At 37.3% G+C, this 23,096-nt stretch overlaps 2 protein-coding genes across 3 annotated transcripts in view; both read left to right on the top strand.

Annotated features, from left to right (window-relative positions):
- Window positions 1-23,096, top strand: part of LOC145249503 (ATPase family gene 2 protein homolog B-like) — a 400,201-nt gene that overhangs the window by 68,347 nt on the left and 308,758 nt on the right. The gene's annotated exons all lie outside the window — the stretch shown is intronic.
- The window catches only part of LOC145249505 (allatostatin-A receptor-like), a 108,511-nt gene continuing 91,382 nt past the window's right edge, over window positions 5,968-23,096 (top strand). Inside the window, exon 1 of one of the 2 annotated variants that reach the window (XM_080111120.1) lies at window positions 5,968-6,161. The gene's annotated coding sequence lies outside the window, so the exon portion shown is untranslated. Of the gene's footprint in view, window positions 6,162-12,522; window positions 12,653-23,096 lie in introns of those variants that run through there. The other variant, XM_080111119.1, reaches the window with a different exon arrangement.

Raw genomic sequence — 23,096 nt, 5'->3', positions numbered from 1 at the left:
ATGGAAAACACTTCTTTCCATGACAAGTGCTCGTCTGAGCTCCAATCTCTCGTCCCCCCCCCAATCTTTCACGAGAAACACCTGTCTGGCTGAAACTAGTGTCAATAATTTTCCGCACTCTTTATCTGTGCCTAAATCCAAACGTAGATTCCATGAGCAGAGCTTCTTTCTCAGAAGTGCACGACTGCACGACTGTGGAACTCTCTTCCGTTTGCCTGTTTCCCACCTAACTACAATTTGGATGTCTTCAAGTCCAACATAAACAAATTCCTGACAAACCGCCCCCTTAAGTAAGACACTATCAAATCTTCAATACTAATGATTATTACAATACTATCTCATTGATTACTGTACACGCAATAACGCTTATCCCTGAGTGGCCTCGATAAGTGGTGACCTCCATGTTAAATAATAATAATAATAATAATAATAATAATCGAAAACATTTTTTAAGAAAAGTATTGCAAAAAAAAAAAAAAAAAAAAAAAATTTTAGGTGTTGTAAAACATAATTTTCTTCCTATTGCGAGTGATCGATTTTATTGAACTTATCGTCTGCCTACTGCTAATTGGCTAATCGCGTCGGCTTTTTTTTTTTTTTTTTTTTTATTCGACTACATTTCCGGGAGCTTACCTTAAACTGCCGACGCTTCCTTGGATCAGCAGTGCAGCACCGATTTCTCTGTTCAAGGAACTGTCACGAACCACACCAACAATAGATACGTTCAGTATAAAAGTTAGGTTATAGCAAAGGAAGAAAATTAAATTAAAAAACATTCTTCGTATTTTAATCTAGTTGGAGATGGGCATCTAGACATTCTAACCGAGAGATCTTTTTAAGATTGTTACAGTTACTTTAAATGCAATTGTTTGTATATCTCTTGAACTGGATTCACCGAGTATATCTCCCTTATTTTTCCCCCCTCTTTAGTTCTCATTCCATGAACACGGTTTCTGACAAGAGGAAAGAATTGCTGTTTTCTGGGTCAGAATCTATTCCATCTAACACTTATCGTTGACAAGTTTTTGACCTTCAAGTAGCAGTTTTTAGCTTCTTAGATCAAGTGGTTCCATGTCTTGTCTCAAGAGATTTTCTATTAAAAAAAATATTTGCCATGTTCTTTTTAAATTCCTTTTCACGTTTTCTGTTGCTTCTATAATTTCTGGAATCATGGAAATCTTCCTAAGATTCCAATTTCTTTTCATATCGTCTTAAGACCTTCGTATTTTGTTATCTTTGCCTCAGCTCTGTTTAAGACAGATTCATTGGCGGCACTGATTTCTACTAAGATTGCTTCCTTCTCCGTACCAAACTACTATATCAAGTTTAATAGTGTCGTATACTAGTTCCTATTTACAATGCCTCCCCACGGGACAGAGTAGACACAGGGTCGTTTTTTAACGCGGAGAAAAGGAACAAAAATAAAAATTGTCTCAGTCGTGGAGGATTTCTCCTCTACTGACAGAACAAGAAATTGAAGTGCAGCATCTGAAGAACAGATGGTGTTTATTTGCTCCCCCACCGAGCAAATTAGGCACAAGGCCGATTTTTAATGTGAGGAGTGAAGGGAGGGGGAAGGGAAAAAGGGGACCAGCTCCCGAGAGGTGGGAAATGGGAGCTGGTTAATGGTCAGGCATGTGGGGTTGCCCCCACATCTGGTCTTTGCTAGTCATAGCTAGTCATAGCTAGTCATAGCTTGCAGCATCTGCCGGAACAGATGGTATTTATTTGCTCTCCCACCGAGCAAATTAGGCACAAGGCCAATTTTTAATGTGAGGAGTGAAGGGAGGGGAAAGGGAAAGGGGGGACCAGCTCCCGAGAGGTGGGAAATGGGAGCTGGTTAAAGGTCAGGCATGTGGGGTTGCCCCCACATCTGGTCTTTGCTAGTCATAGCTAGTAGTATCTGCCGGAACAGATGGTATTTATTTGCTCCCCCACTGAGCAAATTAGGCACAAGGCCGTTTTTAATGTGAGGTAAAAACCAGCTCCCCTAAAAGTAGGCAAAAAGGGGGCACTCTGGTTACCAAAAATAATAATTGTCCCAGTATAGAGGGTTTCCCCTCCATTGACTGGTACAAATTATCTTAAGTGCAGTATCTGTCGGGACAGATACTACACTTTGATCTTGTCCCGAAAGCCAAGTACGTGGCTGTAGGAAATGCATAGTCATACTGGATGCTGTACGACATTTAAAACATGAGCATACATATTAAAATGTATAATCAATAAAAAATATTAAAAGGGTTGGTTGGTTGTTTTTGTTTTACGGCGTATCAACCCCTTTTCAAGTTATTTAATGCCGAATCCAGTGATTTTGAAGAACAATTTTTTTTAATAGAGTATATTTGTTTTTTTCGAGTCGGTTTCTATTTAACCCATAGTTGGAACCTTAACAGTTACTACCAGTCCGGGTCAGAGTGGACCTGGGAGCAATGGCAATTAAAGCTGGGGCCTCACCATCGGATATAGTTTAAGGTCATATCCAAGATCCATTAAAAGGGTAGAAGGGTAACCAGTTAGCAAGTGCTAACTAAAAAACGAACATAATTTTGTAAATGAAAGTTTGAAGAAAAAAAAAAAAAAAAAAAAAAAAAAAAAAAACATTTTACAATAAAACGTATATTTCAATTAATAAATGTTCATTTATACAAATTCGTGCTTCGCAAAGAAAAAGTGGTCACAAGGTACAACGTTTATAGTGTGAATAATATGCGTATGAAACTTATATACATATGTGAGTATTTGGCAGCGTGGCATTGTGTATGTGTTAGTTTTCTTGTTAGTGCGTATAGCTGGAAATAACACGTTTGCGCGAGATAAAGAAGGCTCGTAAGTGAGTCATTGGAAATTAGTTTTCGCTCCTCCTTCCTCGTCCACAGGCACGTAGGAGAAGGGGGTTGTTGAGCATACATTTTTTTTTTAATCTTTTCGTGCGGCCGGTTAGCGAAGTCTCTTTTCGCTGCTTGTTTCCAAGTCCGTGTCGGCTTACTACTTTCACATATACTTGCTACTTTTGAGGTTTGAAACGATTTTTATTAGGTGAAAATACTTAAGTTAACGTTCCTGTGGAAACTTACTTGTCTTGAGAAGCGAAGATGAAAGAAAATCAAAGCTAAGCAGGAGAAAAGAAAGGGGGGGGTAAAAACCGATTTGCTTTTTAGCGTTCGTCGGGATCGCGTCTGAATCTTACTACGTATTATCACATAGGTGGAGTTCTTCGCGGCGGTAATCAGCCTATATGTATTCTGTGTCGTTTTCTATTACGTTTCTGAAGTTTTTTTTTTTAGGTAAGAATAAAGTGTTTAGATTTTTCGGAATACAGTTCTCATCTTGAGTGTTGTTTTCAGAACGTTTCGATCGATGTAACCTCCGATCTTCAAGTCTTGTCGAACTCGGAAATTTTTCTATCGAACTCAAGAAATCTGCACGGAATTGCTAACTGAACCCTTTATTTAATCCATGGGGGTAGCCATGGATCCTTGGCGTAGTGGATAAAGTGCATGGTCAAATTTAGTTGCAACGTTGAAGGTTCAATCTTCAGTGCGGGCGACATACAAAATACAATTAGGAATTACTTAGTATTTCTAGTCAACCATAGGCTGACGGAACGAGAGCATGTTACCTCCGTGAATTAATAGGTTCTGTTCGAAATTCCGTGCAGATTCCAGAGTTCAACAGAAAGATTTCCGATATCTGAAGAAGGTGGAAGCTTACATCGACCGAAACGTTGCAAAAATGATATTCAAGATGAGAACAGTAGTCCAAAGAATCCAATTCATATGAATAACCAATCCTCATCTCAAAATTTCAGAAACCCGATATGAAAATTGTTCATTCTTTAGAAATATAAAAATAGGAAGATTAATTTCAATTTCAAAATACAACATTCGTCGTGGTTTTGTTTTTATTCGTTGGTTTTTAAATTTGGGAAGATGGGTTGGCGAGTTCAATTATGAAAATAGGTCATTTCTGTTTTGAACGTGCAGAGTTCGCCTTCCCTTGAAGAGTGCGTTTAAAAAGGGAAGTCGGAAGATGGGGTCCTGTGTACTATTCAGTAATACGGTCACGAGAAAAGGGAAAAAGAAAGGTAGACCGAAAAGAAAAAGGGGAGAAAAGGAAAGGCAAAATGGGAAAATGACGAGAGAAAGAAAGAAACAGAAGCAGGAAAGAAAAAAAAAATGAAAAAAGTAGTTTATGCATAAATTACTCGTTGTTTTAATTTTGTAAAGTAGTGTGTGTGTGCATGTATGTGTGTATGTGCATGTATGTGTGTGTGTGTGCATGTGTGTGCATGTGCGTATGTATGTGTGTGTATGTATGTATGTATGTGTGTATTTGTTTTTATTTATTTTTTTTTTTTTTTTGCTATTTCCCTCCTCATGAGAGCAGAATTAGGTGTAACGTTGATTTTTAAACCCCGACTCCCAAGAAGGGACACGTCATGTCGGATTGAAACAAATTTCCAAATTTCCTCGGTCTAGAAGGACTTCTTCAGTCTTCACTGGCCGAGGCTAGAAAATATGAAGTGTAGTATCAGCAGATACTATACTGTGATCCTAGCTTAAAGACCACGGAAGAATCTAGTCATATGTGTAAGAGTGTTTGCACTTCAAGTTTTTAATATAGTTTCCATTTTATCAGTATTTTTGTTAGAAATAAATGTATATGTATATATATTCTGGGTATAATTTCCTGCCCAGGCTTGGACTAGATAGAAAAAGTAAAAGAGTGAGAGGAGAAAGACTAACAGAGGCGGAGGTAAACATTTTTTTAATGATTCATAAATAAGACAGAAAAGGAGGAGATTGAAAGGTGTGCATATATATATATATATATATATATATATATATATATATATATATATATATATATGTGTGTGTGTGTAAAAAGAGGGAGCACGAATGCAACATAGATAGAGACTGTGGCCTTCGCGTTTACGATCAGCGTATTTACTCGCCTCCCACTAGGGCAAAGTTAGACACAAGGTCGTTTTTTTATGGAGAAATCCAAGCTCTCCCAATAAAAAGCACTCTGGGTACGGACACACACACAAAAAAAAAAAAAATTTGGTAAATTTTTACGACGTGCCCCAGCGTATTATAAACACCCCAACCTCCCCCATGTTAAGAACGGCTTTCGGAATAAACATCCAACCTCGAAAGCCGTTCTTAACATGAAGGTGGTTGTTGGAGGTGTTTATACTGTGCTAGGACAGGTAAAAAAAAATAGAAATACCAAAAAATTAAATTGCCTCAGTCGGGAAGGATTTCTTCACTGACCCAAAACAAAGATTAATTATAGTATGAAAACGGGTGCATTTTCTTTTGCGTGGGGGGGGAAGAAAAAACATTTTGATTAGTTATGCAGTATGCACGTGGTCAAAAGTATGGGGAAAATGGGGTTGTTGGTCAACCGCTTTCTATTTTACACTGCAATCCACAATACCACATTTACTCATCCTACACTTTGCTCCTAGCCAAATGGTCAAGTTCTGTCTTTAGAATCCCTCTCTACCGAGGAATTTTTTTCGTATCTCAATTCAGAGCGTCTTCTATTGGGAGTTGGGGATTTCCTACAGTAAAAATCAACCTTGTGTCAAAGTTTGCCCTAGTGGGGAGGCAAGCGAATAGAGATAAAGAATGCGACCAATTAATGCACTCAATTTCGAATGACATTGTGCCTAATATGTAAATGATTTTTTTTTTTTAATATTTCAATGTGTAGTATCCGTTCTGTGCTTGGTTTAAGGAGAAATCCTTTTAGACTGAGGAAATTGGGAGGGGGTTACAATTTAGAGTTTCTCTTTTGGGCGGAGCTGGATATAATCTGCTTATTTAAGAAAAAAAAAATCGCTGCGTTTAATTTTACCCTCCAGAGAAATTAATTTAATTATCCTTTGGAAACTCTTCCTATTATCGATATTATCGTAGAAACAATGCGATTTTTTTTTTTTTTTTTTTTTGCAAGGTATAAACGAAGGTGCAAGATGGGGTAAATACAACCAGCGACGACTACACGCTCGATGAAAAGAGTGTAGAGTGAGCGCTTAGTTGTACGTACGCACGTACGGGCACTGCCTATACTTAGAACGAAAAGTCAGGAGAGAGGGAGAGAGAGAGAGGAGTACATAAAATGGAACCCGGTGTTTATTTCAACCCCAAGTAAGTAAAAAAGAATATATATATGTATGTATTTATATAATTCCATGTCAGTTGTTTCGATTTTTTATTTTTTTTTTTAATTTTCCGTTTTTAAAAAGGAACCTTTTCAATTTAATACGATTTTTGGTTTTTAAGGATGGAACATTGAAAGAGGAACTGGGGGAACTTCTCTCAGACAAAGAAAAACAGTAGCCTATAAATAGCAAATATTTGTTTTGCTGTTTTTAAATATTAATGAAAGTATGATTTGTTAAATTAAACCAGTCAATTAAAATTAACTATAAATATTTTTCAGATTTGTGTATTTTTTTTTTTTTTTTTTTTTTTTTTTTTAAGAATTCTGGGATTTTTTTAAAATTATTTCTTCCTTGCAACTTTGATAAATATAATCAAATTATTTACATCTATATAACCGGCTTTTTTTTTTTTTTCCATAATTTGCTTAAGTATTTTTTTCAGGATTTTTCTTAAGGGTCCTTATTTAATGTTTATATTACTTAGACAAAACATTTTGCAGATAAAACAGCATATGCATTATATTGCGTGCAAATTAATGCATAAATTCTGAAAATTTAAATCCGATTATTTTGGTATTTATTTTATTTAATCATTTTATTTTGCGGACTCGGTGGCCATGGCTGTATACGCGTACGCGCGTACAAGCTATAAAGAAATAGTCCATTATTTTTTTTCGTTTAGTTAAGTTTTGAAAGAAAAAAAACTCTTGTAATAACTATAAATTCCTAAAATACCAGAATAAAACATTTTTATTTTAATATAGTATTGAAAAGAAAACACATTTTTTTAGGGGTTAAGGTACTAAATATAGATCCAGATACGTAAAAGCGGCTTAAAATCTGCAAGTTTGCGAGCTTATCGAAAAACTTTCCTTTTGGTATTTTCTGTTTTAACCTTTCTGATGTATTTCATGTCTGTTTGCTTATTCTCCTCCCCGCGAGGGCAGAGAGGCAATGGGCATAAGGTCAGCATTTAATGTGGGGGAGTAATCAAGCTCGCCACTTATTTTGGTGCAAAGATAATTGTCTCAGCCTTGAAGGATTTCTATTTTCCACCGGGCGAGAACAGAATATACACGTTGCTTTGAACCAAAAGTATTTGTTGTGGAAATCTCTGTACTAACTGCACTTATTAATCCGTGCTGAAATAACATTTAGAAAGTCATTCTTAACATGGGGAGGGTGTTTTGCACTTTTGCAGCTATTCTGTACTTTAACCTTACAAAGTAATAAAAACGGATATCCTAAGACTTTAAACTTGAAATTACTATTTAAAAATAGCGCGGATAAATAAGTGCACTAGCACCGAAATCTATTGGCAAAAAATGGTCGTGCCGGGTGCCCTCCCTTGTGTCCGCGTCCACGTGTACCCCTATTTATTGGTTTCCCCACGAGCGCACAGCAAGACAAGATAGGGAGTTGGATTTCCCTCACATTAAATGTGGGGGGAAATCCAGACCCAAAACGGGAGCACTACATTGTGACCCTAAAGTAAAATTTTACTCGGTCTAGGATTTCTCTCGTTGAACAACAATAGCATAAGTACATTTGACGATACGTTGCGTCGTTGCATGTACATTTATTTTTTGTTAATCGAATATTTATCAAGATCAAAAATAGGTAATGGATTTCTAAATAACCTTATTTCTGCACGTTCCGTAAATTGCACAAGTACCCCAAAATACAAAATTTTTAATTAAATCTACCAGAATGCATATAAGTTTCTTCGCAAACTGGTTGGCTATTTTAATCTTTTGCTAATAGAATAAAATGAATCTCTGCGAAATAAGTGAATTTCGGATATTTTGCAGTAAAACAAAACGAACAAATATAAACAAATACATGTTACCAAAGGCGTGTTGTGTGCTAACTTATTTTAAAGCGTTTATTTACTTCGAAACATAAGTAGCATAAGTTTTAAGTTAAAAATAGAAAAATGGCCGGCATTAAACGGTTATCCGGATAATCTCGATAATCGCTCAAAAATCTAAAATTTTTGAAACCCACTTAGTAAATGTCACCAGTCGTGCGAAAATGTAATGATTGTTTAATTTTTTTTTTTTTTTGAACGCTTATCGAGACTCCCCAGATGGTCGTCTGATGTCAGCCATTTTTTTTTCTAACTTCTGTTAGAAAAATAAATATGCGCTTTAAAATAAGTTGAAATACAAAAAAAAATTATCCTAGGAAGTGTGGGGGAATTTCCACTGAAAATTATTTTAATAGTTTGCAACAATGATTTTTGCGAACTATACCATAAGCAAGAAATAGACACCTCGGTTGAGTAAAGTTAATGCGGACATAGGTCTTCCCGTCATACAATGCTGGATTGCTGGAGTGCTGGAGTCCGTAAAATGTACAAGCCCACAGAGCGGCATCTTTATCCAATACTTCTCTAAAGGAAAAGGTAGTACTTTCCATCTCTTGTAATTCCTTTGGAAGGTTGATTGAGATTGTCGGACTGACTTCCTCATCTTGGTTGTTATTGTCACAACGTTTCGGCCGTTTTGCCCTCCGTCAGGTGTTTTGTATCAAACTGGGGAACCGTTTGTTAGGAGTCTTGAACCCAACCCTTTATTATTATTACAGGGGTACCGTGTTCGGACTCCAGCTAGGCTTTGGGACATAGTTGCTGATTCTCTGAATGTTACTTTTTCACTGCCTTCGTTCAGGATTGAACTCAGCACCTTTGGGTAACTGTAAACTTTGATACAACGTCTAGGACCACTCAGCCATATGTCACTAGGACAAAACGGCCGAAACGTTGTGACAATAACAACCAAGATGAGGAAGTCAGTCCGACAATCTCAATCAATGAAAACACCTCATCTCAAAAATACAGACAATTACTATCCTTTGGAAGGAGTTCATCCCAATAAACCCAGCTTTCCACGTTTCTATCAAGATTCGACTTAATGGCGACTGGAAGACAACGACTGGATTGGTTGGTTGTTTTACAGCATATCAACCCTTTTCAGGTTATTTAATAGAATATATTTGCTTTGGGACCATAGTTGGGACCCTAACAGGTACTACCACCCTGGGTCAGAGTGGACCTGGGAGCAATGGCAATTAAAAGGTTGCTCCACACTCCCCAGAGCCCGCAAGCTGGGGCCTCACCATCGGATATAGTTTAATGTCATATCCAGGACTCAAACACTGGAAGCTGCTGAGAGGATCTGGCGTTTTGTTTCTAAGGTAGGGTTACAAGTACGTTGAGCGAGGCTGATGCAACCATACCCTGGGTCATGTCTAATCCAGAACCTTTTCCCATGCACAACTGAGTCAAAGTCTTGTTCTGCATAAATTCTCATAGCTTGGGACAGTTGGTATTACAAGATTGAAGCTCAAATCCACCCTTCTGCAATCTTTCTCACTTGGCACTATAGCTTCAACTTACCTTCAGAGTTAGTGCTGACAAAGTTATCAACATAAAAATGGGGTACTAGTGCACTTATTGATCCGTGCTGAAATAACATTTAAAAAGCCATTCTTAACAGGGGGGGGGCGTTTTGTAATTATTCTATACTTTAACCTTACAATTAAAAAAAAACACAAAACTTTAAACTTGGAAATACGATTTTAAAAAATAGCGGATCAGTAAGTGCACTACCACCAAATTTGAATTTAACCTGGTACATTCCTCTTCTGGAAACCTAGAGGCATGAAGTTTTATAATTTCATTTAAAATAAAAGGGCTAGCATTAAATCCAAAGATAATGGGTGCATATAGGTAACTCACCAGATCATCTAGTATTAAGAAACTTATTTCTGTCGAACTCCAACAACCGATCAGAAACGCTTCCTGACGTCTGCCAATAGCATATATATCTTGGTCTGAAAGTAGTGTAAAGTTTAGTACATCTCCGGTTAGGTTTACCCCAGGGTATGCTGCTTCGTTAAAAAAAACTCCTTGACCTTAAACGAACAGTTGAAAACTGGACGCATTTTAGTTGCCCTAGGTTCATTCTTAATCACCCGACGATGAGGGATCCAAACACGTTTATAAGACTGCTTAGGTGAACAGTAAAAGGGTTTGATAATGCCTTCTACTTGTTCAAACATTCAAATACCTCTCATAGGCCCTTTTTCTCCAGATTGTGTACCACCCTGTCTAAAACCTTCAGGCCTAGTTGATTAGACTGCACCCAAGCCAATTTGTTTGTCCGTGTGCAGGGTAACTGAACCCAGTACTATCCTTCCTTAATTCTTTCTGGGTATTGTAATCTAACGAGGTTTTCTTTTCTGAAAGATCCAATGGCTCCATATTGAATATCCATTCAAGTCCTTTCTAAAGCATTGTCCTCAAATTTCGTAAGGATCTTAATAAGGACCTGCATTAAGAACGCTATTGACAGAAGTTGGACACTTAACCGATCTCATGACCTCCCCGTAATTTAAAACCTTGGTTCGAGTAGCATGGATGTGGTGAGGAAAAAGTTCCTGGATCACCGAAGGATATCACTCCTTGTTGAGAGCCAGGCCATCTCATCCATGCATTTTATTAGTAATGGTTTCATAAATTGCAGAAGATCCACTCCTACCAGAGTTATTGGCATCTCTTTCCAGGTCTGTATCCAGAGTGTAATGCAATCTGAGATTGTCGACCACCACTGGCAAATGTTCTGATGTAGATCCAAATCCTTATAAATCAGTGTAGGTAATTGATGTCTTACCCCAGGAGCTAATTCTACCATCATGGTAAATTGAAGTTTACTGCTTTTCTTTCCTAGAAAAGAAACAATAGAGGTTAACATTTGAAACAGACCTCAGGTTGCACTGCAAATCATGCAAAATCCTACCACTGAAGTAGGAGTTCGACTTCCAGTGTCTACCAAACACCTAACTTTCAGTTTTAGTTCCTCTTCGGAGTATGATACTGGTAATAGGCAGAATACACTGCCGTTCTGAGACCGATGTTGACTTGGTTCATAAAGTATTAGGCATAGCGCACATAACAGTGGTAGGATTCTGAGCAAAACACTGATAACAGCCCTTGGGGTTTCTTTTACAGGACAATAGCTACCGAAATGATTGACACTGGTACACCTGTGACAAAGTCCCAATTCCAAACAATGGCACCTTTAAGGGAAAGAGTATTTCCCCACAAACTCAAGCTTAATGTCCGGCCCTCAAGTTGCACGCTTTACGGTTTTCTTGGATACGAAAATTTTGCAAAGTTGCTGTTGCCACTATCTCCTTGCCCGGATAAAGGCTTCTACTAGAAGTCATAACTCAAATCCCGCTTGTTTATCTCGGAGGGCTGCTTTCCCAGATTTTAAAATCTGGATGCCATCATCTAGGATAGCACTTCGTGAGGGATATGGCATTCTTATCCTCACCAATTCTTCCTTAAGATGGTAGGGCAGTCTCTGAAACAGTATATGGGCCACTAATGCCCCTCCTGAGTTTTCCATGAATCTGTATCCCAGCATAGTATCCAACAACTCGTATTTTGAGAAATAATTTAAGATATTCAATGTCATGCTTGGCTCAGGGAGAAAGCTGGAACTAAAGATTTCTAATGCCCTCTTCATCCCAATAATTATCCTTAAGGCAGCATCATAATTATTGGAGGGCCCTTCAAGGTGATGGATTAAACAAAAAGAACGTCCTGTAACACAGGCCTCGAGAAGTTAATTTTTCCTTTCTGGACTTTAACCCAGAAGTACAATAGTCACATCCTATAAGAGTCTCAACGCGAACTTTTTCTCTAAATCTAGACCATCAAAATCAAGACAATTGACTTGTACAGGTGGCATTCCGAGCCGACTGCATTCAAGAGAAGTCATCTTTGTGAACCTCAACAGTTAAATCATGTAAATCTATTTCTTCGTTGAGTTCGACAAGATCCTAAGCGTGCGGTGCTACTTAGTCTCTAGGAAGAAATTTGATCAATTTTTCCTGAACTTGGTCCACTCTAGCTAGCTATTCGTTTATGTTCTTCAACACACGCATCTAATACCGGTTCCTTAATTTCTTCAACGTGTATTTAATATGCGTGTATCTTTCTTCTGTATCCAGTAAAACCTCGAGCAGGTGATCAGTTTTCTCTTGAATCCCATAGGAATCCTCAAGGAAAGACGTTTGCTCCGTGGCCGTAAAAAAAAAAAAAAAAAAAATACACCCAAGGTCTGCAGATCAAAGTTGCAACGTGTGGGAGAACTTCGACTGAAAAGTACTGTAACAAAAGTTTGTAACAGTGGTTGTTGTTGCCTACGCTGTAGGTAAGAAATCAACACCTCGTCAGTCGGGTGAGGTTAATACAGATCTAAGTCTTCCTGCCATACAATGATGGACTGGTCGACACGAAAAAGAAAAAGAAAAACCACATAGTGCACTTTTGTACAATTAGGAGACTTTTTATAATCAGCCCAGCCAATCAAACGAAGCGAACGTAACGACTATCAACATAAAAGAGTCTGCACTCTCACGAATGTTTTGTATTGACTCCTGCTCATTCGGAGGGTGTTGGTAAGTGATGCCGGCAAGAATTTTTTTTTTTTTTTTTTTTTTTTGTTGGTGTGTGTCGAGACCCCCCCCCCCCCAAAAAAAAAAAAAAAAAAAAAAAAAAAAAAAAACATATCTTTCCTTTTTGTAACATTTGTTATATTTTTGTTTTTCTTTTACTATTTTTTTCGTTCTGGTGTCTATACTTGCACAACTGAATAACTCTATCTTCGTCAGTTCGCATGTTTATCTTTCCACTTATATTAGAAGTCTATATTTGTATATGGTCCTCCACAGCAACATATTTCGTTTTTCTAAAGACTAATCAGTGTGGTTAGAATTGAGTGCAACAAACCCTGAGATTCGACATTTTTCTACTTATCGCCGTAACTATTTACCTCACATGAGGATAGTTAAACACAAGGTCATGTTTTGGGGCTATCAAGCTACCGAAAAAAATTGAATTCTGGATGGATAAAAATTGTCTCGGTCAGTATTTCTCCTTCTGATCAAGGGTAGAACAGATAGTATATCAGGCTTGTTTTGTGGTCTCTACGATAAAAATGCCTGGAATTTAAATTGCTGAACAAAGTGATTTCTTTTGGCTTTAAAAGTCTGGTGCTAATGCACTTACTGATCTGCACTATTTTTTAAATCGTGTTTCCAAATTTAATTTTGTTTATTCAATTGTAAGGTTAAAGTACAGAATAGGTACAAAGAACCCTCCGCTCCCCATGCTAAGAATGGCTTAACATTTCAGCACGGATCAATAAGTGCACTAGTACCAAAGTTCTTAGCAAATTCCGATGTATTAAAAGACTAGCATGGGCGCCCGGCGTTGCCCGGGTGTCTAGCGGTGTGTTGAGCAAAAAGTAGTGGCGGGCAGGCTCGAATCCATACCGCGAAAACGGAAGTAAAAGAAAATATGACGTCTTACCCCTTACTCCATGACGCGACCGGAAGTTCGGAACATTGAACTTAGTAAAGTCCACCCGATACGATGACTTTCAAAAATGGCAACACAAAAAAAAAGACCCTACTTGTAAAAAACTTCACCGTTTAGAGTGAAGGAGTTGTTTTTAGCCAATTTTTCGATATTTGTCTGAAGGGTCGAGCTTCAAAATGATACAGAAAATCCGTCATCTGTTGAATGTTTTTTTTTTTTGTTTTTGTTTTTTATATATATATATATATATATATATATATATAAATCTATGAACACTAATTTTCGAACTGAAAGCAAGTAAAAAAAAAAAAAAATAAATAAACAATTTTTTTTCCCGGTAGGTAGAATAACTTATTTTGCCTTTGATAACATGTTATATCTGTTTAACAACTTCCGATTCTATGGATGGTAACGCAAACCCATTCTCACACAGGTGAGATTTAAATTATAGATGAAAAGTTTTGGAACTTAATGTCCGATCGTTTTTAATTAGAGGTTAAAACTGCATTAACTTTTAAAATAAAACCAGGCTACCCGGTCGTAAGATACGCTTAAAAATATATATTAATGTATGCAAACTCCGTATTTAGAGCCATTGGTTAATTGTACTCAATAATAATGCCCCCTCTCCCGGCTTGACTCCGTCTTAAAATACGCTTAAATATTTTAATTCATGCAGGTTTCGTATTTATTAGAACCAATACTGCGTTTATTTTATTGTACCCAATATAGTTACTCTAAAAGGATTTGATGCCATCAGCTAGAATCGAAACCAAAACATACAGCGTTCCAGCCATGTTAATCTTAAAGTTCGCTAGAAATGACGTCATAGCATTTAAATTTGAGACTGACAAATTCAGGGTTTTAATGTAATTAAGTTTTATCACCATTTGGTCCGTTTAATAATTTGACTAAAATAGTCAAATTTTACATTCAGGTTTACATAAAAACGCATAATAGTCGGAAAAATAACTTGTACCAAACGCAGAATTTAATTGTCCACCGACTTGTATACTTCTAACCCGCTCAAACTGTTGAAATTTCAAAATTTTTAATTTCAAAGCTGTGCGTTTGTCGCTTCCCTGTTGGAGAGGATCTGTTCCTGTAAAGTTAATACTGGGAAGTCCGTTTTTACTAACTTCGGAGAGATGCAGGTTTTCTACTCCTAGTTAGGGTTAGTAGTAGGGTCAGTGTTTTACTTTCGCTTCATAAATTAAGCCCCCCTCCCCCAATAGTTAAGCGACTCTTCCTGTATCGTAAAGATAGCTTTTTATTTAAAATAAAACTGACATTGGGTCGGTTTCTTCCAATCGAGTATTTTCGAACGATTATCAATATTCACCCAGATCACCGTCTCGTGTCAGACTTTTTTGACTCTATACAACTTGTTTCAAGGTAAATAAACGCTTTAAAATAAGTTAAAACAAACCGTATCCAGGTAGGTAGAGTAACTTAGCTTGTATGTGGTAGCATTTGGTATATACGTTTTGGGTTTTTTACAATCCAAAGTTCCGAAAAGTGGTCAAAATTTCAAAAATCTAACAATATTGTTAGAAACCTATCCCAATATGTCATGCTAACATATATTGGTTAAGTTTCTAACAGTATTTGGTATAATTTATTTTAAACTCCTTTTCCAAACTTCACATTTAGGGGTCAGCTCGCTGCCATTTTCTCTCTTCACTGCATGCTTTTCGAACCAATTACTCGTTTTAAAGTGAGTAAAAACACCTATTTTCCAGATAGAATAGCTTGTCTTTAACACTTATTCGTTATATTTTTTTGGTCAATTTTTACATGCCCCAGCGTATAAGCATCCCGACCTCCCATGTTAAGAACGGCTTTCAGAAAAACCCAACCTTGAAAGCCGTTCTTAAAATGAGGGGTGTTTATTCCGCAAGCCGTTCTTCACATGGAGATTGGTGTTTATAATACGCTGGGGCACGTCGTAAAAATTGAACTTTCGTATCTCTGGACTGTAACCCCCCCCTTTTTTTTTCCTAACTCGAACCGTAAACTAACCCAAGTTTTAGGTTTGGCTCGGCAAAAGTCGGTTTGGCTCTCTCCATATTCTGTAGAAGCATTGTAACTGAAAATAAGATTCCCGAGCAACGCCGGTAGGCACAGCTCTTAAATAAGCTTTGGTGGTATAAGTACATTTATTATTTAATAAATTGTATTGCTTTCCTTTGCCCTCTTTTAAATACGAGATCATCGGATTAAACTAAATTGAACGTAATTCCTCTAATCCTCAAACATTCAAAGCCACTTAATGTGAAATTGTTTGAATCCTGCATCGTTTCTATATTACAAACGATAATTCGGTGAAATTGCAGTATAAACATTCGAGAAATCCTTTAAAATATACTTGAACTGTACCGAAGTGGCACTTGCTCTAGGCAGGTTAAACTGGCTTCCTCTAAAGTTTCATGGGAGTATGAAATTCACAAGGAGTTCCCAGTTGCATTTCTCTTCCCATTAAGGTCGATAATTACCTTAGATTTTTGCAGGAAAGTATCGACTTCCTACATGCAGCACCTGGTATTCACAACATTGTGAATACCATTGGTCACCTATCTGGTACTGGCCCAATCTCAACATTGCTTAACTTTGATCCAATGAGAACCAATGTGGTTATGCAGTATTTTAAAATGATGCAGGGCTCTACATTGCGAGTGAAACGGTCGCATTTGAGTGATTGTTTTCAAAGTGGCGACTAGAAATAATGAAACTAATCTTTTGGCGATTTTATTTCTTTCACGGACAATCTTCCAAAGCTCACTACTGAGTGTGTAAAAAAAAAAAAAAATTTTATATATAAAACGAACAAAGTTAAATTCTATTATTCAAAGTTTAATAGAACTACATAACTTCCAGAACGAATTAAGAAATTAAAAAAAAATGAAAACCTGTTGCATATTTAGTTGAAGCTATTTTATCAGAACATAAGTTGGTGCTAGTGCAGAGTGATCCGCGCTACTTTTTAAAATCTTATTTCAAAGTTTGAAGTCTTTTATTTTTTTATTCAATTGTAAGGTTGAAGTATAGAATAGGTACAAAACACCCTCCCCTCTCCATGTTAAGAATGGCTTTTTAAATAACGTTATTTACGTCCGGATCACTCCCTGCACTAGTACCCATAAATTAGCTTAGAGCCAATTGCACTTAGACTGTTAGAATATTTAAAAGAGCCCTCGGTTGGAACATAAGATAGTCGGTGAATGTCTGGCATTCCATCCCCAGATTGAATAAACTGATAATTTTTTTTAAATCCTAGTTATTAGCATTAATTGTTCCCCATATTTCAGCTGACATTGTCCATCTCATTAATCCTTATCCTCGGTTGGCTTTTAGCCACCATAGTGTTCTATCAGTAAAATACCATTTCAGTAAAAACACCAATGAATAACATTTCACTATTAAAATATTTTTCTTTCTTTTTTTTTTTTTTTCTTTTTTTTGACATGCTTTGCTTTAAAGAAAGTGGGCGTGTCGTAGTTTAAGACTTGATGTAAATTTTAAATGTAAACAAAACGTAGAAATGTTTCAAACCAGATCAAATATACATTGCGTAACAGGAATTTGGCTCTTTGTTTTTTTTTTTTATTACTAGTAGGGCTCCTAAGCGTTGCCCAGGACCGTATAAAACAAGAAATAGTTACGTTTGAACATACCTGCTATTCTTAGCATACTGAGCACGTTTCATGCATATTTTCTATCCCAAACAAAGCCGAGTACGGTTTCTTGTATGAAACGGTATAACAGTAATGTTTTTAATAGGCGAAACGGACTTTAAACATAGTATCAATCCAGGATACTCAGCACTTTGAATTGACTAACTTATACTCCTTATCAGATACGATACTGTATTTTTCCTATTTTGACTCTAAGGCAATGTCATTTACTTTGCCTTGTATACAGCATAATAAAGTATTTCTCTTGAGCAATGCTGTGTTTAAACATGCCTGCTCTACCTAGGAAATCGAGCACTCTTGCATTACTCTATCAATTAGGTCCTGGATATGACCTAAAACCGTTCCTCAATAACTAGATTCGGCATTAAATAGCCTGAAAAAGGTTGATATGCTGTAAAACAACCAACCAACTCTATCAATTACCAGACCATATACTTCATTATATGATATAATCATGTTGACACGCCACTTCCTGCTGGATCACTGAAGTTGAGCAACATTGAATCTGGTCAGTACTAAATGGGTGACCATTTGAGACTTCCAGGTGCTGTGTATGCTCTCCGCTTATCTCGGCATTGTTTCCAGTCGTCCTGGACTTCTCTATGCCACTGGGATCAAACAGTGCCGATTCTAGAGAGGTGTGGTTGGAGATTGCGCAACCCTTGCCTCACAATTACATGTATAGCTACCCCCTACAGGGGGTATCGTTTATCTTTTGAGACTGAACAAAGGCATCGGTGATCTATTATAAATCCTGGACAACACCTGAGTATTTTATCTTGTATAAAATAAGTTTTTTTTTATTTTTTTATATTGCAACGCGGTTATTAAACATACTAATATCTATCAGTCTGCACTAATATATAGAGCACTTTATCTTGACTAACATACTCCTAACCCGATATAATACTGAACTTACTGTGAAGACAATACATGCTTATTGGCCTGAGTCTTGAAAAGACAAAGTTATAGGTAGGAGGAAAACGGTCAGCAGTTCCATAGCAGTTCTTGGAAAGGTACTTTGTACTAGTGGGTCAACTCTTCTGAAGGGCCAAGAACCATTTCAGAATAAGGGTTAATGAGTGTCAGGAAGCTGGTGAGACAACACCGTAATGATGGATAGTGGTAGAAATTGGGTAGAATGATTATTTAAAACGACGGCTCGACAAGAATTTGTTTACATTAAACTTGACTACAACTTGAAAGCTGGAAAGCAGCCCTGCAGTATAGTTCTAGAGATGGGCAGTTTTAGTAAAGAAAATTTGCTCATGGAATTTTTCACTTTACACTAGAGTAAGGGAAATTGACGGTTGTAGGTAGACGAGTATTTGTTGCAAATCTTTTGCAGGGGGGGAGGCATATAGAAGCTCAGTCGAGCGCCTCCATAAAAATGACGATAGAACAGATACTAACAACTCTTCTGTGAGAAAGTAGGAAGGTAAAAAGATCCTTGAAGAAACTGTAAAACATTCAAGTATCAAAATAGTGAATTGGAGACCACTAGGTCAACGAGTCAAATGAGCTGGCACAAAAGCAGGGACTAGATCAGATGATTCTGAAGAATACATGCCACAATAGTATTTATAAAAGACTAGCAACATCACGCCCGTGTGTAAGAAAGGGGGTGCAAAGTGGAAAGTTGGGTTAAATTTTATTTAACAATTTAGGAATGTACGTTAAAAACAAAGTAAAGCAATTAACATTTTTAATTTAGTTTTTTTTTTGTTTTTTTTTATATAAGTGATGTGGATTAATCAGACTAATGTTCGCATCTTGAGTGTTATTTGCACATTTCGGACGGTGCAACCTTTGACCTTCAAGTATATAAATTGCTGCGTTTTCTTTACCAAACGCACCAACCAAACTTGTGCAAATAACCCTTAAGGTGAGAACCTTAATTCGATTAATCCAAATTTTTTAATTTAACTTTCACACCAATTCTTTCAGAGGTTAGGGTTATTCATACTAGCTAAGAATTAATCTGGGAAATTTTTGAAGCTAGATGGCCTTTTGTCTGGCTGAGATGTTTCTCTACAGCTCAAGGGTGCCACTCTCCCAGGCTTTATCCTCTTGCATTTTGAGAAGGGGTTTTTATTGTAAATCAACTTAGGCATCGCCTTGAGACTTGTTGCCTCAGCACTAAAATCCATAGTCCAGGCCATTTCTGAATTGGCCTTTTCCCTGTTAATTGTGAGGCATTACTGGTCCTGTGCCATGCTGACAGGGCTGCCTAGACATGTTTTGTAAGCCAGAGTGCTTTTCTCAAGGTTTTCTGACTCTTTTAATCTTGCTTTCCAACCCTAGTGCCACATCTTCTTGCTTGTAATATGAGTGATCTTTTTAATCCTAGAACCTTTGAAAGGGTCTAGGATCAATTTTTCTCTTGGCTGATTGAGATGTCAAGGTTCACTTTGATATAGAAGTGTGGACAAGCCGTTGTTATAAAATCTTAATTTAGATATAAGGGTTTTATGTATTTTCCATGTCTTGCAGAGCTGGTTAAATACTGTTAAGGCACCTCGAGCAACCATTAAAGAAAAGCTGCCCCTCAAAAAGATACTGATTGGGAGGATGCATCTTGTCAAGAATATAAAACGCGTGACAAACATGACAAATCAGCTTGTAATCAAATTAGTTTAAGCCTTAATGCTATGTTATAGCAGATTTCAAGTTGCATTGCAGACAACGCAAATGTAGATTGCAAGTTGATATAGAAACATATGGAAGTTGAGTGCATTCATATCATACCTCTTGGAGGCGAAGCCAAACCATAGCTCATATCAAGAGTTTGCTTAACAGTGAGGTAGTCTCTAGGTTGCCAAGGTGAATCTTGTCCTTATCTTCATCTTTGTTAGGATCTGAGATTTTGCTAGAAATACCAAGTTGCGGAAATATAAATCTGAATTTTGAAGATGAGGATTGATTCTATGTATTGCTGTTCTCATCTTGAGTATTCCTATTTACTTGGCTCCCCTCGAGGGCTAAGTCAGACAAGATCGGTTTTTAATGTAGGGGGGGGGGGTCCAGCTACCCAAAAAAGGGTCACTCTAGATAGGAACTGAAATAAAAATCATCTGTCATGAAGGATTTCTCCTCCACTGACGAAGAACAGACAAGGTGAAGTGTAGCATCAGAACAGATACTACACGGGCATCTCAACCTGATGCAATGTCTCAGCCAATGTAACCTCTGACCTTCAAATGTACCTTGTTAAACTTGAATCTTTCAAACTTCGAAACTTGCACGGAATTTCAAATGGAACATTTTTAATCCGAAGAGGGTGGTAGCATACCTCGTCCTAAGTAATTTTCAATTATTTCTGAATGTCGATTGTACTGAGGATTGAACTTTTAACTTCCAGAAGAATGTAACTTACAACTGAATTTTATCAAGTACTATATCCACTATGCCATGGTCCCTGCAGACAATTGTAATTTTTAGAAGCCTTCTGGAGTCTTTGTTCAGTTTTTCATAGCTTTCTCATTGTCAAAAGCTTATCTATTTAAACCCGTCTTCTAATTAGACGGGATGCTCTCATCCTCAACTCGGTATGTGCTGGATGACCTGATGAAATAGCTTACCACTTATCATTCTACTGCTCCAGAAAGCATCTCACACCTGAAGTAATCCATACCAATACAAGAGGTAAATACGTCATAAGATGGAGTTCTGTTGTCACATTTTGGCAGATGCTCAGAGCACCCTTTCCTTACCTCTTTCTCAAAGACCTTACGAGTATCTCTGCCCCATTTTCATGGCAATCTATGCCCTCCCCTCATGCTAAATATTCACAAGCATTCGTCTAGCTACAACTGTCAATTTCTAAATTTTATCTGAAACCAACCCTAAATTTCATTTCTTTCCAAGAACTACCCTCCCACTCGCTTTCTGGTCCTGGATATGACCTTAAACTATCTCCAGTGGTGAGGCCCTTGCTTGCAGGCTTCGGGAGTGTGGAGCCACCCTTTAATTGCCATTGCTCCCAGGTCCACTCTGACCAGGAGTGATAGTACCTGTTAGGGTCCCAACTATGGGTTAAATAGAAACCGACTTGAAAACAAATCTATTAAATTTTCTTCTGAATCTTTGGATTCGGCATTAAATAACCTGAAAAGGGTTGATATGCCATAAAACAACCCACTCATTTTCCAGCTGACAACAATGGTCGTTTTCAAGTTCAATGTAAACAAGTTCTTGAGCCATCCTATAAAATCAAATTCTACCCAATTGTTGCAGGGTTTCTTGCTGCTTCTGTTGCTTGGAAACCTGGGTAAAGTACCAGTCAAGAATCCATTCTTGGCAATAAACCGGACAGGTGATGGGCCATTTACATGGCCCACTATTTGTCACTGAGGTACTCCACCTGGGTATTACCTAGGAGGTTCATTCGCTTGCCCTATGCCAATCAGCCAGAGTAGGGCAAGTTTCAGGCTTGTTGCCTGAGGCGCCCTTTTTGCTAGGCAGGAAGACAATAATTTTTTTTTTTTTTTTTTAAATGGTAAAAATTATACAAACGTTTATGATAGAAATGCACGACTTGGGCGGGAGGGAGAAAACCAGTCAGTTTTACAGTCTACCTTCTCCAATTACCTGACGTCCTTTTCCAAAATCTTGACTTTCTGATTTTGGGCTTCCGTAGAACCCATGCTAGCCAACTTCATTTGTCTTGTTTGTGCAAAGCCAGAATCTCTAGCTTTTGAGGACTAATTAAGCCATTAAAAAATATTTTTTATATAAACTTAATATCTTAGTACTTTAATCTAACTTAAAAGGTCAGCTGAACTACTCCGTTTCTGAATTTCGCTGTGAAAACTTTTTCATAACTTTTTTTTTTTTTCTTTTTTTTTTTTTTTTGTGTAAAAATATTTTCTTTTGGAAATTCACTTTAGGCTTTAATCATTCAAATACAAAAAAAAAAGTAGTTATAAACCTTTAAAAAACTGATAAATCGGCTTTCAGAACTATGCCCCCCCCTCAGTTTTCTGCCATTAATGCCCGTACCTAATAATTGGAATTTTCTCTGAACCCTCTACCTGGCAATATATCTTCACCCTGGCAACGCCACATAAATACAGCCAGAATGCACTCTTGGGCAAGGTTGGTTTCTCCTCGCCTTCCTGCTTTGTGCTACATCTGGCTGCAACAGGAAGCGACTGAATACATACTGATACTAATAAAGTAGATGAGTTCAAGTCTATTTTTCTGGCTGTGAAAACGGTAAGCATTTTTTTTTTTTTTTTTTTTTTTTTTTTTTTTTTTTTTTTTTTTTTTTTTTGCTGATCGTTGGGTGCACGATTTCCGTTTGATGACTATCATCTGTCGAGACTCTATCCCGACTCTGTTTGCTGTCTCTCTTAAATGAGCTGAATTCCAATTGCTTGCCTCTTTCTTTTTACTATCTCTCTAGACCTCTCCCCTCCCTCTTTCTCTTTTCTCTTATTCTTTCTCCTTCTCTCTACCATCTATTTAGAAAAGTGACTTTGTAACTGGGTTTGAATCTCACGACCTGCAGTAATTATCACTTTCCTAGACTGTAAGAGTGCAGGAATCGGTTGGTAAATATTTATTTTGTCATCCTATTTTATTTTCAAATATTACATCTCGTGAGATATTGGAAGTTTTCAGCAGTATACAGTATCTTATGCATCAAACTTTTCAATTTTCTCATCACTTTGTTCAAGATGGGGATGGGGCATCCTACTGGATGCCAAATATTCACCCGCGACTTTATATTTTCTAATCAAGAGCGCTTAAAGACTGTTTGAGTGCAATTGCTTGAATCTCTCTTGCACTCGTTTCACCGGGTATATTTGCCAGGTAGTTCTTG

Source organism: Euprymna scolopes, chromosome 28 (genome assembly GCF_053919585.1).
Source record: "Euprymna scolopes isolate OS-2025 chromosome 28, ASM5391958v1, whole genome shotgun sequence".
Classification (NCBI taxonomy): Eukaryota; Metazoa; Mollusca; class Cephalopoda; order Sepiida; family Sepiolidae; genus Euprymna; species Euprymna scolopes.
Note: the sequence above shows the minus strand (reverse complement) of the source record. Positions and strands in the feature narration are given on the sequence as shown.